Source organism: Dermacentor variabilis, chromosome 7 (assembly GCF_050947875.1).
Source record: "Dermacentor variabilis isolate Ectoservices chromosome 7, ASM5094787v1, whole genome shotgun sequence".
NCBI classification, from domain to species: domain Eukaryota; kingdom Metazoa; phylum Arthropoda; class Arachnida; order Ixodida; family Ixodidae; genus Dermacentor; species Dermacentor variabilis.
The window spans coordinates 95,687,127-95,704,472 of NC_134574.1; positions in this window are offsets into that span (position 1 = coordinate 95,687,127).

Consider the following 17,346-nt stretch of genomic DNA (forward strand, 5'->3'; position numbering starts at 1 on the left):
GAACACCTTCAGTAGACAGAGCTGACGGAAACTACAAAGTCGCGGAGAGGCCGTCGAATAGGTCGCCAAGTGCGCACATTACCGCTAGCGCAACTGAAGGAGTGGAATGTTTCTGCTTCTCGCTGAGGTCGCAAGACGCTGTTATCGTTTACGTCATAGTTCCTTTATGAGCAAAGTGAAGCCCGTCGCGTGGCCCTCGCTAACGAGGGCCGCGCAGCTGTTCCAAGGCTGTGCCAAGCTGTACCTGTCCTCGAAGGAGGCGTGCGTTGATTCGTTGACCGTAGCAGTCGGTAGTGGGCAGTGCGGGGTAGACACGTCAGCGCAAGGTACACCTGAAGCGCTGGCTCGCTTTTAAAACTCCTGTGACGGATGTCTCATAAATGTTTCCCCAAAGTACGAGTGTGTTCATGTGCAATAAATAACTCTACTTGAAGACACAAATTATGCGTACATAAGCGAACAACATACTCTGTAGTCTGTGGAGAGATCGCGTCGTCAGTATGATCACATATAAAGTCGAACAGACGAATGTGTGCAACAAAGAATTGTGTAAAGTGGCGTAGGATGTCCAAGGCAATGACGCATCTGCGCAAAACATTGTAAAAGTGAAAAATTTAAATTAAAACACGGAAAGTAAATAGCAATAACATGAAATGGAAATAATTGTGTAAAGCTAACAGTCTCATTGCAGTGAGAAGCAATTACTTGAGTGAAATAAAGAAATAATGTGCGACGACAAGCAGGAACGAGAGCATGTGAACCAATCAGGAGCCTTTAATGTCGTCGAGTTCTATTTTTAAAGGTGAAGCTTAGAAGTCTGTCAATTTTTTCTTCACATACGTTCTTGCTCTTAGCGTTCGAAGGTTCAAATTGTTACGTTGCAATGCACTGTAAAAAAATTTTGCCATTTTGCCAGTAAATCTGCTGGTAATCTGTGACCGAATGTTCTTCCGCAAATAAATAGCGGTCATTTCCGCACAAAGGACAGCTGTAACGGTGAGACCGTAATTCAACATACGAGTGCTTTTGTATCTACAAAACTGTAGACTCTCTATGCTGAATCTGTGCAATAACCATAAAAAAACTGGTGCTTCCCGTATTCATAAAACAAAAGACTCTGTGCTGAATCTGTACTACATCCATTAAAGTACAGGTGTTTCCCGTATTTCATCTTGCAGAGCGTATCCATTGTTTGTATAATGTACCATTGGGGACAAAATTGACCGTGACGCGCGATAGTCGATCGATTTTTATTGGTGCGCTATTTGCTGGGATCAGCCGCGCTAACATCTGCGCTCGGATTGTTGTTACGTCACCTTATGTTTCCAGCGGTCTTCAATACAGAGATGCAATTTGGTCAGCACTCGCGCTTACAGGGTACTTTTGTCTAAGGTAGAACATCTCCTTTAATGCAACTGTCATGAAGGTAGCTCATAGCGGAAGCAGCAGGTCGCCATTTAGAACATTGTCTCGTCAACACACTGACATGGCTGCAGACATTTGCACTTTGTACTTTGCTGACTTTGCACTTTTTGATATGAATGCATTGCATAGCGTATATACAAAAACTTGAAAAATTTCAGTCCTCAAGTTCATGGATCACAGAAGCAACATTATTTTCTTCAATCGCATGTCTTGCACATTTTCCTGGTGAAAGTTGCTCTTGACCCAAAACGCCTTGCAAGGATAAACTTGCTGCTTTTAGGAGAAACAAACAGTGTTCGAGAATTTCCCTCCTAAAGAAAGCGGCTAGACAGGAGAATCACAGAACAAAACAAAGCAGCAACTTCTGTTTTAAGAAAAACATGCACGGAGACCAACATTGTTGGAACAAGGGATGTTGCTGTTGCCGACATTTCGACATAGGTGCTTGTCATCAGTTTAGCAAATGTTTTCCTTGGCAGTACTTCTTTTGTGCACACCACACTGGCCCCTAGCCTCATTGGTGGAGAAGAAGCTGATGCATATATTACGTAAAGAGATGCCAAGGTGTTAAAATAAACGTAGGAATTATATGCTTTTCTGTGGTGAATGCGATTTAGCGGGTATGTACAATGCTGTCAGTTCCTGCAAAGAGTAGGGGTGTCAAAAGAAAAAACGATGTATACATGTAAGCAGTCACAAATCCAGCAGAATTTATATTGCCAGAAGTGAAAATAAGTATTTGGATAAACAGTTTGCACATTTGGAAAAAGGCAATGAAGAATTAAGGAAAATAAATTTTGTATCAAGATGCATCTGGTTAGGATCAGCGTAAATGGTAAATGAAGGCACATTATGAATACAAATTTTGGTTAAAGCCGATGAAGAAAAAGATATTTACCAAAAATAAAAAATGAGGACATTAAAATTAAACTGGGTATGACCATAAAACAGTAAAGAACAGGATGTGGGAAAGAATGGGATGGACAATATGATAACCAGGTAAAAAATTTCACAATGTTGATCGCTGTCTATATTCATGCTGGTGTTGACGGCTTCAAGCTTCTGTCTTCCTGTGGAACCTTTTTCTTAGTTGAACAAGGAAATGGGTCATTTTTTAAACAAGTGTAAGTTCAAATGCTTTTCAACGCTTCTGCATTATTATAATGAAAGAAAATATCATGGGCAGTTCTCTTGAGCGGGCTTTCATTCAACAGTAATTTTCACAGGTGTAAGCTCAAAATTTAATGGTCTTAAAGGACGTTAGCTCCTGGCAAACCATTAGCTGGTCTTTTTTACAACAGAGATGCCTGCATATTATATATCTTGGCAGTACCGCTAGCGAAGTAAATTGTACTTGTTGGCACAACCAAAGTGAAGCTTGGTAACAGTGAGTGAAAAAAAACAGCATTCCGAAATACTGAGAAAAGTTGCTGAAGTTACTGTGCACCCCCCACACCACTATACAAAGAGTTATACACCACTGGCTCTCATGGTGTCAACCATGCTATTATAACACAGGCGTCAGGTGAGGAAAGTTAGGGGATAAGATGACACAATTCCTATTGTTATAACATGAAATGTGCTTTACAATACTTCTACATTCCAACTAACAAAGCTGCAGCCGGTTTGTGACATAGTGACCAATTCATACGAAAGCTCATTACAATATCTGCAGCAGAACGTTGCTGATGAGCTGGTATTGCGCTTTTCAGTGCGCTTCTCACACAATATGACATCCTGCAGTCAAACCTTGTCACAACATTAGAGTTTTAAAAACACCACAGTGGAACGCAAAGACTGCTTAATTTGTTAAAAATTACAAGAAATTACTCGAAAATTCATTATCCTTACTCATCGTTAAAGATTCACAGACTGTCCCCTACGGATGCTGTAAACAGGCACCCTATTTTTAAAGTCATACCAACAATGACATGTGTCACAGACAAGGAGAAATGCTTATGAAGTTTATGCAAGACTATACCCTACTCTTGCATAAGCGCTCAATCTGCCGTTTCGTACTCTTCCTTCCCAAGTCTTTAATTTCCTTTTTGGCGCAACAATGTATTCATTATATACCCTACAAATTGCACCCCATTTCAAATTCCAATCTGGTAGAGGAGGAAGAGGAAAAAACCTACTTTCTGTTGAAGGATGCACACTCCAGTGTAGAGGAAACTAGCGTACCCTAACTATTGCTGTTGCCGATGTCTGTGCCCTAGTACCTACATATAATATGGCAGCTACAATTGTTTTTCCGCAAGCACTACAAGCTGCTGCCCGTTTACCAGTACACAGCTGTAATACATATAGGGGAAGGTAAAGCTCTCTAATGAATGTATCTCATATGATACAATTGGAATGCAATATTCTGCAAATCAGTGAAGCGCGCTGTGCCATCCTGTACAATGAAAAACCTTTGGAGAACCTGAATCACCACCTGTGTCTTGACGAGGTAAAGAAGGTGTTCTATGTAGTGTTCCTGTACAGCCTAAAGCTGTGGACAATGCTTGTAGTATTAGTTGTGAATGTTTGTAATTTAAATTGCATAGAGTGAAAACCTCCATGGAATTTTGCAAAACGCAAACCCATTAACTTTTTCTTGTTTAAAGGTAATGACATATAGGGCCATAACTTGTACACTATTTGCTCCATTCGCAAACAATCAAAGCGAATAGCACCACCCTAAGTGTTATGTGCCTTCTGTCTCACATTTGTTCTAAAAATTGTTAGTGTCAGATGCTGCGATCAGCAGACAGACGGATTTCTGGATCATTATAAGGTATTATGTGCTGTGATAAATACAAGATGTATATTTCACGTCGCAATCCTGATGAGGTATTTAGTAGTCTGAATTATAAAGGATTCCAGATTTACAACTCAAGACAGATTTTATTCACTGAAAGAATGGCATCATGCCAATGACTCTTGCATTGGGTGCTATATTTATTTGTATTTATTTCATTTGGAATGTGTGTGCATTGTCAGCGATATCGTTTGAGATATTTTAAATTGGCGGTTTTCCCAATTTAGGCAAACTGGTATTTGCAAATCCCCCTCTATATGACACAAAGAACTTGCTTAGCGGGAGTATTTCTAACATTTACAAGATATGAGGCTCCTCAATGCATATCTAAGCCTGGGGTGCATGTCGCCCTCTAATCTCATCAGCAAGTATCTGGAAATCATCTACGAGGTTTCCTATGATTAATGTAAATTTGCTTGCACGGGAGAAACAGGGAATTTAAACAGGTGAACTATGGAGCATAAGATTGATGTCAGCAAGAAGCCAGCAACAACAAGCACTGCCGCTCGATGCGCATAGACTATCAAACACTAGAATTATTTGGGATGATTTTCAATTCTGGCAGTGGAATGAAATATGCCTTTTAGTCTATATATAATCTCTTTGATTATTCACTCTACTGCCACTACCTTCACAAAAAACGTTCTAAATCATTATCATATATATGCCAAGTCATCCTGGCCAATATTCAAGCCTTCATAAGCTCCTTTTTTACTGCTAATTCTCGGTGGGAGAAAGGTGTCCATATAAAGGTAATAGAATATACTTATTTCTCGTTTTTTTTTTGATAAATGATAACGGAAAAGATTCACAATCAATTGCATTGAGCTTCAGCAAGTTCTATATTTGAAGGTGTTGACTCTTTTTCCATCTGCCATCTTTGACCCATCTGGTTAGCTAAGTACAAAGAAAATCTGCAGGAGAAAGGTGGTGGTGCCAAACTAGCATAGAGTTTCTAAACAAATACCCTAGAGGGAAATATGGCGCTAGTGTCTATAGGGGTTCTCCTGACCGTTGCCTCAATCCACATGGCAATGTTGGGAAGTACAGGCTTCGAATTAAGTTCGATCTTCATACTAACGGCGTTTGCTTGCGGCGCAGTAAACGAAGCTAAACTCAAATATTATCGCGTAACGTGTAATTTTCTATCTGCAGTGTCATATATCCACAATCCATTACATAAACTTTGTATGACATTGATATTGAAGCAAGGTTTACTATGGCTATCATCAGGATATCCATTCTTGCGCGATTCTGTTCCCGATTTCACTCCTGAGAATAATTATGTTTTTAATTTTTTTTGAACAGCAATAACAACCGTGCATGCACGTATATAAAAATTTACTGTACATATACACGTACTTATATAAAAAAATTGTATTGTGTGAAAATGCTGCACCCTTCAAAAGAATGCTACAAGTGACATATGCTACGACGCCGGCTTGCTGCGAACGCGAGACCTTTCTCGAAAACAACCGGCACTTGCGAAATATCTCGCTCTTGGGAAAGGCTGCGTCGGCTGTCACGATTGCTGAACGTCTTCAAGTACTTTTAAACACATCTACTGGAATGTTAGCAAAGATGCTTGAGACCGTTTAGGAGTACGCTTCATTTTATTTTATGTTGACGAACCGCTTCTGAAGTGTTACGGCATGGCTTTGCACTTACCAATTTTGCGACACGACTACAACCAAGAAGCAGCAACCATTCCTACCACAAGATAATTTGCGTTCTCAAACTCCTAAACCGAGCGTTTCCATGAGCACATAAACGAGCAATGCGTTATGAAGCCCTCCATAAATTTCATTGCGAAGCCACAAGAAGTACAACTGTGTATGCCTTGTATCAGTAGTGCCTTCTTTTTCGTATTATCAAGTTTAATAAAGTACGTAACGGCGTTGCTCTGTGGGCATGTGGCTAATGTAAGAGAAGAGGAATCGTGGCTGGAGACAGAGTACCATGCCCATTGGGCAGTGGTGAGCAAAAAATAGCGTTGGCATCCGAATGCTTACCGCCTGACCGGTAGAAGAAAACAGATGTCACAGCCGTGTAGACGAAGTATCCAACGAGCAAGGCGGCCAGATGGGTCTTTTAATGACAACGAGCACAGGGCATGGAGATCAGTCATGACGTAAAATGGACGGCCATATACGTATAAAATCCACATTTGGTTATTGTCCAAACGATTCCAAGACATTCTTTTTTGGTGACAGAATAGTTCATTTCTGCTTTGCTCAGAGTGCTGCAAGCGTAAGCGACGACGAAGGCGGCAAGAAGGGCACCGAGGTCCACTTCACTAGCCTCCGTGTGAATTTCGGTAGGAGCGGCCCGGTCAAAGTGGCGTAGTTTATATGGGAATGTGAAAAGATTGCGTAATGTGGCGAACGCACGTTCCCACGCAGTAGACCATGCCGAGATGTCTTGACTGTTGGCAAGCTGTTTCGTTAAGGTTGCTGTTACGGACGCGAAATTACGCACGAATTGCCAAAAGTAGAAACACTGCCCAATAAAGCAACAGTGGATCACCGTCGATTCAGCACAGACGCTGGGGAACTCGGCGACGGCGCCAAGCTTTGCAGGGTTGGGAAGAATACCATCCTTGCTGACAACATGGTACAGGATGGCAAGCCAGCAGGTGGCAAGGTGGCACTTCTACAAGTTAGGCTGCTGCGCAGCGTGTGAAAGGCAAGTCAGGACATTTGCGAGGTTGGTCAGATGGGAGCCAAAGTCCTTCGAAAAGACTACAACGTCGTCCAGAAAGCAAAGACACGTGTGCCATAAGAGGCCTTTAAGAATGTTGTCCATGAGACGTTCGTTCATGAGTCACTAATTTGGTCTGTATAACACGCTGGTGTGTTAGGTGGCAAATGTCTTTGGAGCCCAGTAAGTGTCTATACGTCTCCTTCACAACTAAACAAAAACCATGTCTGTTTCATTATATATTAGACAATGTCCAGCTATCGTGAGTAACTGAGTATCTTAGTGTTTATTTCAACTTGGTTCGACTAAGCACGTTGAATATGTTACAGCGATAGCCTGTAAAATGCTAAATTTTGTTAAACGCAACTTCCTGTTAGCTCCTCCGAAAATTAAAGAAATACTATACTTTTTGAACACAAGACCCATATTATAGTATGCCTGTATGGCCTGGGACCCACCAACTATGTATCTGTCTAATATGCTCGAGCATGTACAAAACCGCGCAGCCCGTTGTTTCTGTAACAACTATGACTTTACTTGTAGTATTACTGCACTTAAGGATAACTTGAGGTGGGAATTATTAGCCACACGCAGACAAAACAAGCGATTAAAAATGCTTTTCAAAAGTTAATTTGGTATGTTTAAAATAGATAAACAAACTTACTTTTAAATCCTCGTTTCTTATCTCACAGAAGTCACCACTCTTCAAAAATAAAAAAAAAACTTATTTTTATAACAAACGTCTTCAAGTATTCGTTTTTTACACATACAATGTCACAGTGGAATCAGCTACCGCAGGGACTTGCTGATTGTCGCACTGAAGCATCGTTCAGAGCATTTCTTCTGAGCTTATAGCGGCATGAACTTTTCTATTGCTGTGTTATTTCTGGTTGACCAGTACTGTATTTTGTAAAGCTAATGTACATTGTGTAATCCCCGCTTGCAATTATGCATTCGGGCTCTGCAGCCAGTTGAAATAAATAAATAAATTAATACAGCATATTTATGTTATAAAGAAAGCCAAACACAAGCAAATTTTCCAGTGTTTTCTTTATATCTGTTTTATTAGGAGCAGTGCACGCCGCTCGGTACCTAGCGAAACCACCCAGGTGGGAAAGAAAGCGACCCAGGCGGCAACACGAAATGCACCCGCGTTTCCAGCAAAAACATTATGGTTACACAAGCTACGGTTGCTGGGAGGCGTAGGAAGTAGTCACAGATCTCTGCTTTCTATCGCATTCATCTCCTCAAGGTGAAGCACAACGTTCCTGCAATTTTTCCTACAAATATTTGCCATGTAAGGTGTTATATTCGCTGGTAGTTTAGTTATTCTCCAGTTCTCCAATAACACTTTTTTGACAATAAAATGTTTCTAGGTCTGACGAGATTTCGGCATGTCGCCGCAGTACCATAAGCTGTCAGACATCAGAGAGTAATCTGCATTATGCAGGAAGTATCCTCAAATAAAAAAAAAATACTTGTAGCAGCAAGGCACATGACTCGACTGAGTAATAAATAGGTTCGGCTGACATTTCTATAAGATTACGAGTAGTCTTTTTCTTAGATGTTAATGTATCATTGTTCAATACAAAAACACACCACACACCCGGTAATCAGTGCCAAACTGTGCATTTCTGTAATGTGTGTTTTCTTTGCACTTAGTTCCCATTATTGTCCACTTATAGTGCTAAGACATGCACATGGTTCCGTAACATGTAATCACATCCGCAATCATTTTAGCACGCAAAGAAATACTAATATGATGCGCTATCTTCCCCCTTTCCTTTCAGGCGTCCACTTTGATCCATCGCAGTTTACAGCCTCGACGCAACGCCCGTCCTTTCGCCTATATTTGCCATCAGGGCAGTGGCAGGTGTTTTCTCCAGCATTGCATGGCCTTGGTTGCACCTGTCGTACCCCTGGTCCTTCAGGGCAACCAAACTCAGGCTTTTTTCCGGACTGGCTGCATGGAGACGAAACTTCATAGGTTTCGCATCCTGAACACTGAAAGCCAGAATAAAGCGGAATATTACATAACTCTGAGCAGTTTTGTTGATTAGCTAGCCATAAAAGATGGAAGAGCAATAGGAATGATACGAGACATTACATACAAGACGTCATCGCATCAATTAATGTGGCACGCATATCTCTTTGACGGCCGTTTTGCTATGCAAAATTATTTCTTTTCATAGCGTACAAGGATAGTGTTAAGTTTTGTTGATGTCGGTGACATTATGTTTTATAAAAGAAGTGTGCGAGCCCTAAAGATATCGCCTCTGTCACCTAACATATTGCTAAAACGGTACTCTTTCGCCTACCGTGTATTTAGCGGCCTTCGTTCTTGAGAAAACTGCGCCAATTTGCGCACCCATAACACTTCACATCCTTTGAAAAGGAGTTAAACTAGATTTCTACCTGAAGCCAGCTCTTTGGTATAGATAACAAATGCAGGTGTTACAAAAAAAAGTGAACAATCCCAATTTGCGTGATCAGTACGTCGGTACATATAACATTATCAAGTATTTTTTAACTAAATATATAGGCTCCTATTTGTTGAACACATAAACAAAGAAATGACCTATATATTATAAATTTCTTGCTAGACGGCGTGTAGTATAACCGAAGCTTTATTTCGTTTTCTGCAGCCGCGTTGACATGAGCGCGACAATCATGAATCGCGTCCCCTCCGGCACGCCCACGGAAATCGCATGTACGTGGCCGCAACGTAGCAGAGAGTGAAGGCAGCCCTATAATTGTCCGACATAGCTAATGGTAGCTGGGACTTTGCGAACATGCTCGCTCAAGTTCGGTAGGTTCGAGGAAGGCTGGCGGAAGGGCCTAAGTGGTATCACAACTATTTGTTTGAAAGAGGGTCTGGCGGGAAACAGTAAACGAGGACAAGAAACGTGTCTCTTTTGTCCGTGTCTGCACGCCTTACCCTTTTTTGCATTATGAAACAAGAACGACCGTCAAAACACGTCTCGCATAAAAAAATAAATTCTCAAATTCCATATTATCTCCACTAAAGAAATAGCTAGGAAAATGCATATCAGCTCTTTGGAGTGATTTCTGTGGGCTGTACGATTGTCTTATGCCTTTGGCAAATGGTGTGTAGAGAGTGAACTAAACGTTCCATTGCTTAATACACCCATATTTGTTGCTTTTTCTTTATGCGGTTTCTTTATGTGGTATCAATAGTGCTTATCAAGGTAAATTTTATGTATGTGTTGAATACATGATTTCCGAGTAGCTCTATTTGTCACTATACATTTTTGCAAGTTATCTTTCTTAAGTACGCTTCCCTCACAAAAGTGGTATTGCGCATCCCAATCGTTGTTTTACGAGGAAAATTGTGAATTTCGTGCAGAACGCGGCAAACAAGCAGATTTCTCAACGGTTTGTCTCTTGGTAATTAACACCAGTTTTTACCCTCCACCTTCCCAAGTAGAAAAAATCCTGAATCAAAACACAATACTGCCAGTGGTAGAATGAAAATTTTATTTTAATTTTTGGGTCCCCTGTCATACAATAGGAAATCCCTCGCTTTTACTTGTCGTTACCGAACTTACAAAATAAATTATTCATTTTTGTTCTTGACCACGCTAAAGTGCATACTGTGATGGCATTATATAGATCACCTGGGCTTGATTATTACCGAGTTTTTAAAAAAATTCCTACTGGCTAGTCATGTTAGCACAAACGAAGCACTACAATCAGCGACCAGCGCTGTGCACCTGTTTACAGTTGTTATGAAAAATATGAAGCTCACAAGCTTCTTAGGTATATCGAGTAGGGAAGGTAGAGGCCATTGCAGGGTAGAGGGTTTCCAGCACAGAAAAGTGCTTAAGAAAACATGTCTAGCACGCAGTAGAAGCACCTCCTAATTATTTGACGGAACTGAATTTACAAAATCTAGATCACACCTTTGTTTTTGATCAGGCTAGCTAGCAGACTATGATGACGTTGTACAGTTGGCCAGTCCTTCATAATTACCCAGTGGTAAAAATCTACCTGCTCGTTAACGGCGTTAGCGCTTGTAAATACAGTGCTGCGTTCCTGTTTACAATGGTAATAAAAAGTATGCGAAGCTCAAAGCTTATAAGTGTATGGTACAAAGAAAGTGACCGCCATTTTTAGCTAGGCCCGTCTTGGGCCCATAATAAGGCTCCGAAGAAGTTGTTAGACCTGAGAGAAAAAAACCTGCAACATACAGGGTATATTGATGCTTGTCTTCCTTATGAGTGCTCCCAAAGTTTATAAGAACATTGTTCAAGTAAAAATTTTTCTGACATGTGTAGTTATTTAGCATTTTATGGGTGTCGCATTTCTCCCACGGACTCAGTCCAAGGCCCGCCTGCATGATTTTAAACTTATTGGTATGTTACCTTTGGTTGTATCTTTTGTATATGTTCTCGACTTCACAGCATCGGGGTGATGAGATTTAAGCGGTGGCATAGAGAAGAGCACTTATTTAATGTTTTCTAGGCAACTGCATTTCACCCGCTAACAAAGTTATTGCTCAAGTGCGCCTGCTTTCGTACACGCCTCCGCGAAAGAGACAGAGTAATCGCTGGTACCCGCGTGGCTTTTGGGAACAACTATGCCATTCGTGTAGGGCTTGTAATCTATTTAAAAAAGATTAGGAGAGAACAATCAAAGCACAAAAATTTAATCAACGATAAAATTCCAGTCATTAGGCTCCAAATGATGAAGTTGCGTCTGGCACAGAGCGATAATTTCCCTGGCGAGTGAGTTGCAGGCCACGAGATAGTGGTAAATAAGAGGAATGTTAACCACCTCTCGCCCTCTTGAAACGCTTGAAACGCATCGTTGCGATGTTAAACAAACGAGAGCAAGAAACTAAAGCACATACACTAAAGAGAAAACACAGTTGATGAAAGAAACAATGTCCAAGAGTTCGTTAACGCTGGTAGAATCGCTTGAGGCGCACAGCACGAACTACTTGAGGTTGCCAGTGACGCGCCTGTGACTGCCTAATGCCTTTTGGCAGGTCCTCATATTCATGTGCTCCAAGATATCGAATAACTTTTTAGGGTCAGAGATGACGTTTCCAAAGTTTCTTACTATGTCTTCGTCGGCGTATCGGAGTCCAAACGCAAAGATAGTTAAATACCTGGCTAGATAGATAGATACCTGAGTGTTATTCCATGTTGGGTTATCAAAGACTAGCGTGGACTGTCCGTCCTTCACTGGTTCTTTGTGCGCAGGCGGGCATCTTGTCGGCCTTCTGCACTGCGTGGCACATGGGCGGCGACGTGGAGATTTTCTTCCTCGGTGACTGTCGGTAGCATGGCGACGAGAGTTGTCGTGAGGTGTGTTCTGTAAAGCGACTGGAGCAGCGTGATCTGTATTTTTCCTACTGCCCTGTTGTAAGCGAAGGTTACGCATGGAAGAATTTCATTCCGCGTCTTGCGATTGGCGGCAACGTACATCGCGAACATGTCGACGAGTGTCTTGTTCAAGCGTTCCATTGGAGCATGAGTCTCCGCGTGGTAGGCGGTTATCCTCCGGAGACTTCTCCGGCTATACTTTCGAATATATTACCTTCAGCTGGAAAAGCCTTTCTTTTATAAGTAACGATGACTCGCGCATGATGTCGCAGCAGGTTGTTCTCGACGAAGAATTTCTCTACGTCCGCAGCACTAGAGCCGAGCAGGGTTGTTATTTCAGCGGAGCGCGTAAGGTAGCCGGTGGCCACGATGACCCACTTGTTTACAAATGTTAACGTCTAAATGGGCTTCTTCTTGCACTTCAAGAAGAAGTGCAGAAGAAGCCCGCACCCGTGCCATTGGTGTACTTCCGGGATGCGGAGGCATGGTGCAAGAACGCATTCATCGGTAAAGGAGAAGCAAGCCATTGAATAACAATAGCATTGCCATTCTACCCTCCGACAAACGCAACGCTACGGTCCTGCTAGATAAGAGCGACTACCACAACAAGATGTTGGTCTTTCTCGAAGACCATCATACGTACGCTCCTCTGGCTTATGACCCTACAAGCAGACTACGAACCAAACTCCAAACATTGCTGGACAGGCTGTTCAAGTTGGTCCCTCCGCACCACGTGGGTCTCTATCACCGTTTCCTCTGCACGAATGGATCAGCCCCTGCAATCTACGGCCTGCCAAAAGTCCACAAGCATGACGTCCCACTTCATCCTATCGTCGACTTCACCAGATCAGCGCTCTACCGACTATCGGGCTACCTTCACCAGGTATTGAGCCGTCTTGCCGGTAAGACCTCGACGCACGTCGAAAACTCATCCGGATTTGTAGCAAAGATAAAGGACATCACTTTGAGTTAAGATGACGCCTTGGTCTCGTTCGACGTCACATCGCTTTTCACTAGTATCCCAGTGGATTTGGTAGTAGCCACATGCAACGGATCCCTAGAAGCAGACAGTGGTCTTCCTGGTCGCACGCCCTTCGACGTCCCCGAACTCAGCGAGCTGCTGCGGTTTTGTCTAAACAACACGTATTTTTCTTATGGTGGCAGCCTTTATCAGCAAACGCATGGCACGGCAATGGGAGCGTCAATATCGGTAACCACGGCCAATCTAGTAATGGAAGCCTTGGATGGGAAAGTGCTGGCCACATTCAACCCGGCACCTAAAGTTTTTTACCGCTACGTGGATGACTGTTTCTGTATTTTGAAGAAACAAGACACCCTACGCTTCCTGGACTGCCTGAACGCCCAAAATTCGCACATACAATTCACTGTGGAACACGAGAGGGACAACTCGTTGCCTTTCTTGGATGTACTGGTTCGTCGGGATGGGGGCGCTCTCGCCTTCTCGGTATACAGGAAGCCTACACACGCAGGTCGTTATCTTAAGTTTCATTCTTGTCACCCTGTCGGCCACAAGACATCCGTAGTGTCGTCCCTGATAACACGCGCCGTACACGTCTGATCAGGCGACGATGCACTAAAAAAGGAATTACGGGCGATCCACCGTGAACTAACCCGCAACGGCTACCCTAGTCGTTTCATATGCAGGACCGAGAAGCGGATATTAGAGCCAAGCTCGGAGAACAACACGACAATCCGTGCACGTGCAGCCATCCATTACGTCCAAGGAATCAGCGAGGCACTGTCGCGCGTATTTTCGAAATACGATTTGCGCATTGCCCACATCCCGACAAGCAGGCTCCGGAACCAGCTCATGAATGTGAAAGACAGGTTACCTGTTGAATCATTCCCAGGAGTTGTGTATAAGATACCATGCGCTGATTTCCACAGAGTATATATTGGTGAAGCAGGGAAGTTCTCCAGACGCTTTAAGGATCATATACGTGATGTAAGAAATAAAAGCCACACGATGAACGCCATTGCCGAGCATGCGCATGAACATAATCACAAGATTGAATGGGACAATGCCACTGTTGTCGCCAAAGAAAAGAACGTGTCATCCCGACGGCTGCTAGAATCTCTAATCATTCAATTGATGCCAGTAACAATGAACCGGACACCACGGACTATGCCTGCCATTTACACACGTTCATTACGTCGCGTGCTGGCTATATAAGTGACGACGATTTCTAAAACCGCAATTCCTTCATTTCCGTGGCTGACTAGACGAACTTTCGTCGAACCCTTAATTAAACTTTCATAGCTCAGCGTCATCTACCTGTTGTTTGGCGAAGTCATTCGCATTTATTGACCCTATGAAAGAGTCGTCGTCTGGCCGTGTTGAAGCCTCATATCAATAGTAGCGCGGCTAAGGCACTCGGCATCAGAGCGTTTTCGACCTGTAGACCTGAGTGTTTTCGACTTGCATATCACGGTGATGCCGAATTCTTGCACTCGGTTGCTCCACCGTGAGAGGCGTCCTGAAGTGTCCATGATATTAACTAACCAACATACAGCGTCATGGTCACCTACGACATTTAATGATCTGCCCTTTAAAGAACGTCGAAATTTTGTACTAGTCTAAAATATGGAAAGACATTCATTTTCCGTCGTTCAATGATTGGAGTCCGCTTTCGACAGCTACTAACTACTGCAAATACGACGCTTTCAATTCCATGTTTCGTCTGGACAAGTTCAGCGTCGAGGTATACTTGCTTGCACAGCTGTGAATTTCAGTTAAGGCATTTTCCTCGACATCGGCGGTAACTAGTGGTGACGGCAGCCGTCGTATAAATTCTCAGAATGCCTAGACTTGCATTGTTTCCCACCTCAATTCGAAATCGGATTTCGTTTGAGGAGTGAGAGGCACAGTGATACCAAAAGAACTTGACAAAGCACAAATAGTTAGTGCACAAACGAAGAAACTTCCACACTGAGTTCTTGTCGACAGTCGCGCAAACTTTACATTTGCAGTTCTTTTTTTTTGAGAATCAGGAAGGACTCCAGATGTGCATGGGACGTGAACCAGTAACACAAGTTTTACGCAAGAAAAACGGCATTTCAGGAGTTTCAGGATCAGTCCGTATGACAGGATCACCTCTAGTATTGTCGCAAGGCGCGTGAATAGAAGGTCAGTTTTTAGGCGAAAACGATAACATTATCAGGTGGACCAGGTCTGGCATTCCAAGCCGGTGAATACTGCGGCCAGTACATGGTTAAAATTTGCAGCTGACGAGGAAAGACTAGCGTGGTAAGGCGGTCTTCTCTCTATCACTCTCGTCGGCTCGGATTCGCCAGCCACCCGTCTTCGTCCATCAAATATAAATAATTTACCTTGCAGAACAGGGCCCAAGCGTCGTAAATCCTTGGGTGCGATGGGACGGGGGGCGGGGGGTGTATAGGACCTTTTTTGTGACTTTGTCCCGCCCATGATCATCGACAGGTAAATGCAGAGTTCCGCCTTTTATCTTCACAAACGCTACAGGCGCCGCCTGTGGGTTTTTCGACAGCTCGATGACGGCTCGTTGTCGGCTTGTTTTCTTAGTTTCGAGAGCTCGCCTCAAACTTCGAAATGATCGAGTGCGTTCTTCAGTTATTAAGTGACGCTTCGGTGCTAATATTTGTCGAATCCTTGATAACGACAAGAAACAGTACTTGTATTCCTGGAGGAGACCTGTCAACTGTGCTTTATAATGCCTTGCAAGACTCGGATTAGTATCAAAGGGTGGTTCAATAACAAAGCCCATCCTGGTTAGTTCAGCTGAATCTGGGAGGATCAACGTATCGTTGATTGTCGCAGCATATATGCATATCTTCCTCGTTCAGGTGTTTCAATTCAGCATTGAACTTTATTAGCATTATCTTTGCTTTTACTACAAGCAATTTCACGCTTCCCCCTCTGACGCCGATTTCATGGTCGAGCAGCAGTTGGTGGTCACCCTAAAATACGCCTTCCATGTTTCCCATGTCTTCCGTTGCCACAGAAATCGCCATGTTGCCGCGAGGTAGAATAGTATCCTGAACTTTGGCCGCGTTCATGCCACGGCCTCTGATCAGGTGGTGTCGAGAACTCTGGTCGGAGATTCCGATCAGGTAGTATCGCTTCGCTCGGTGACAGCGTCATCTACTTGTATCTTAAGCCAATGAATGCACCGCGTTGGCTGAGGAAGTTGATTTCAAGGATTACATCCCATGAGCAATGTCTGGTTACACGCTGTATCCCTAGCCGTTCAGGTTCCAGTAGGCGTTGTCAGGGGTCCTCAAGATGTCTAGCACTGAAGGCCTTTGTACGCAGTTTGTTTTGACTTTCTTTACCTTGGCGACGAAGGATGCACTGATGACGAAGTAGTTGGCTCCTGTATCAACTAAAGCGGCAGCTGGGTGCCGAGAAGAAGCATGTCGAGATCAATGGTTCTTTATGTAGCGGATAATTGACGGCGTCTCATTATCCCGTTATTGTTACGTCTCGTCTTTCGGTTTTCTATAGGTGACACAGTCTTGACGCTAGCCTTCGTCTTCATGGCAATGCCGCTGTAAGTGACTCTGATGGCGCCAGTGTTGTGAGACCTTTGATAGGTCGCAGGCCAACGTCTTATTGTTTTCTTTGCCCCAGAAGCAGTAGACGTGCATGCTGCATAGCGTGAAAATGTCGCGGCCGGCGTCTTTAAAGCCCACTTGTAGCTTAAAACTAAACGTCACTATCGCTCTCCGCGCTTCTCCAGTCAGTTTTTCGTGAACTTACTTTCAGCAGAACCGCGGAAGCTTGCCATTTTTGGGGGGACAACGCAGTACACAACTACGGTATGTTTAATAAGGCGCACGTAAAACTCACGGTAGCACCATGCTGGGAGAAATATTTGGAGAAAGGTACTTTTCTGTCCCAAGGACGAGTAGCGTCGCCCCAACTTCACCTACAGGCTACCGGTTTTTTTCTTTATTCTCAATTGCTCAATGGAAATATGCACTTCCCGTGGCCAATTTATACTTGTCTGGGTCATAGTTATTATATTCTTTCGCCTATAACTTGTTGGACTGAAGGCTACAAAAAGG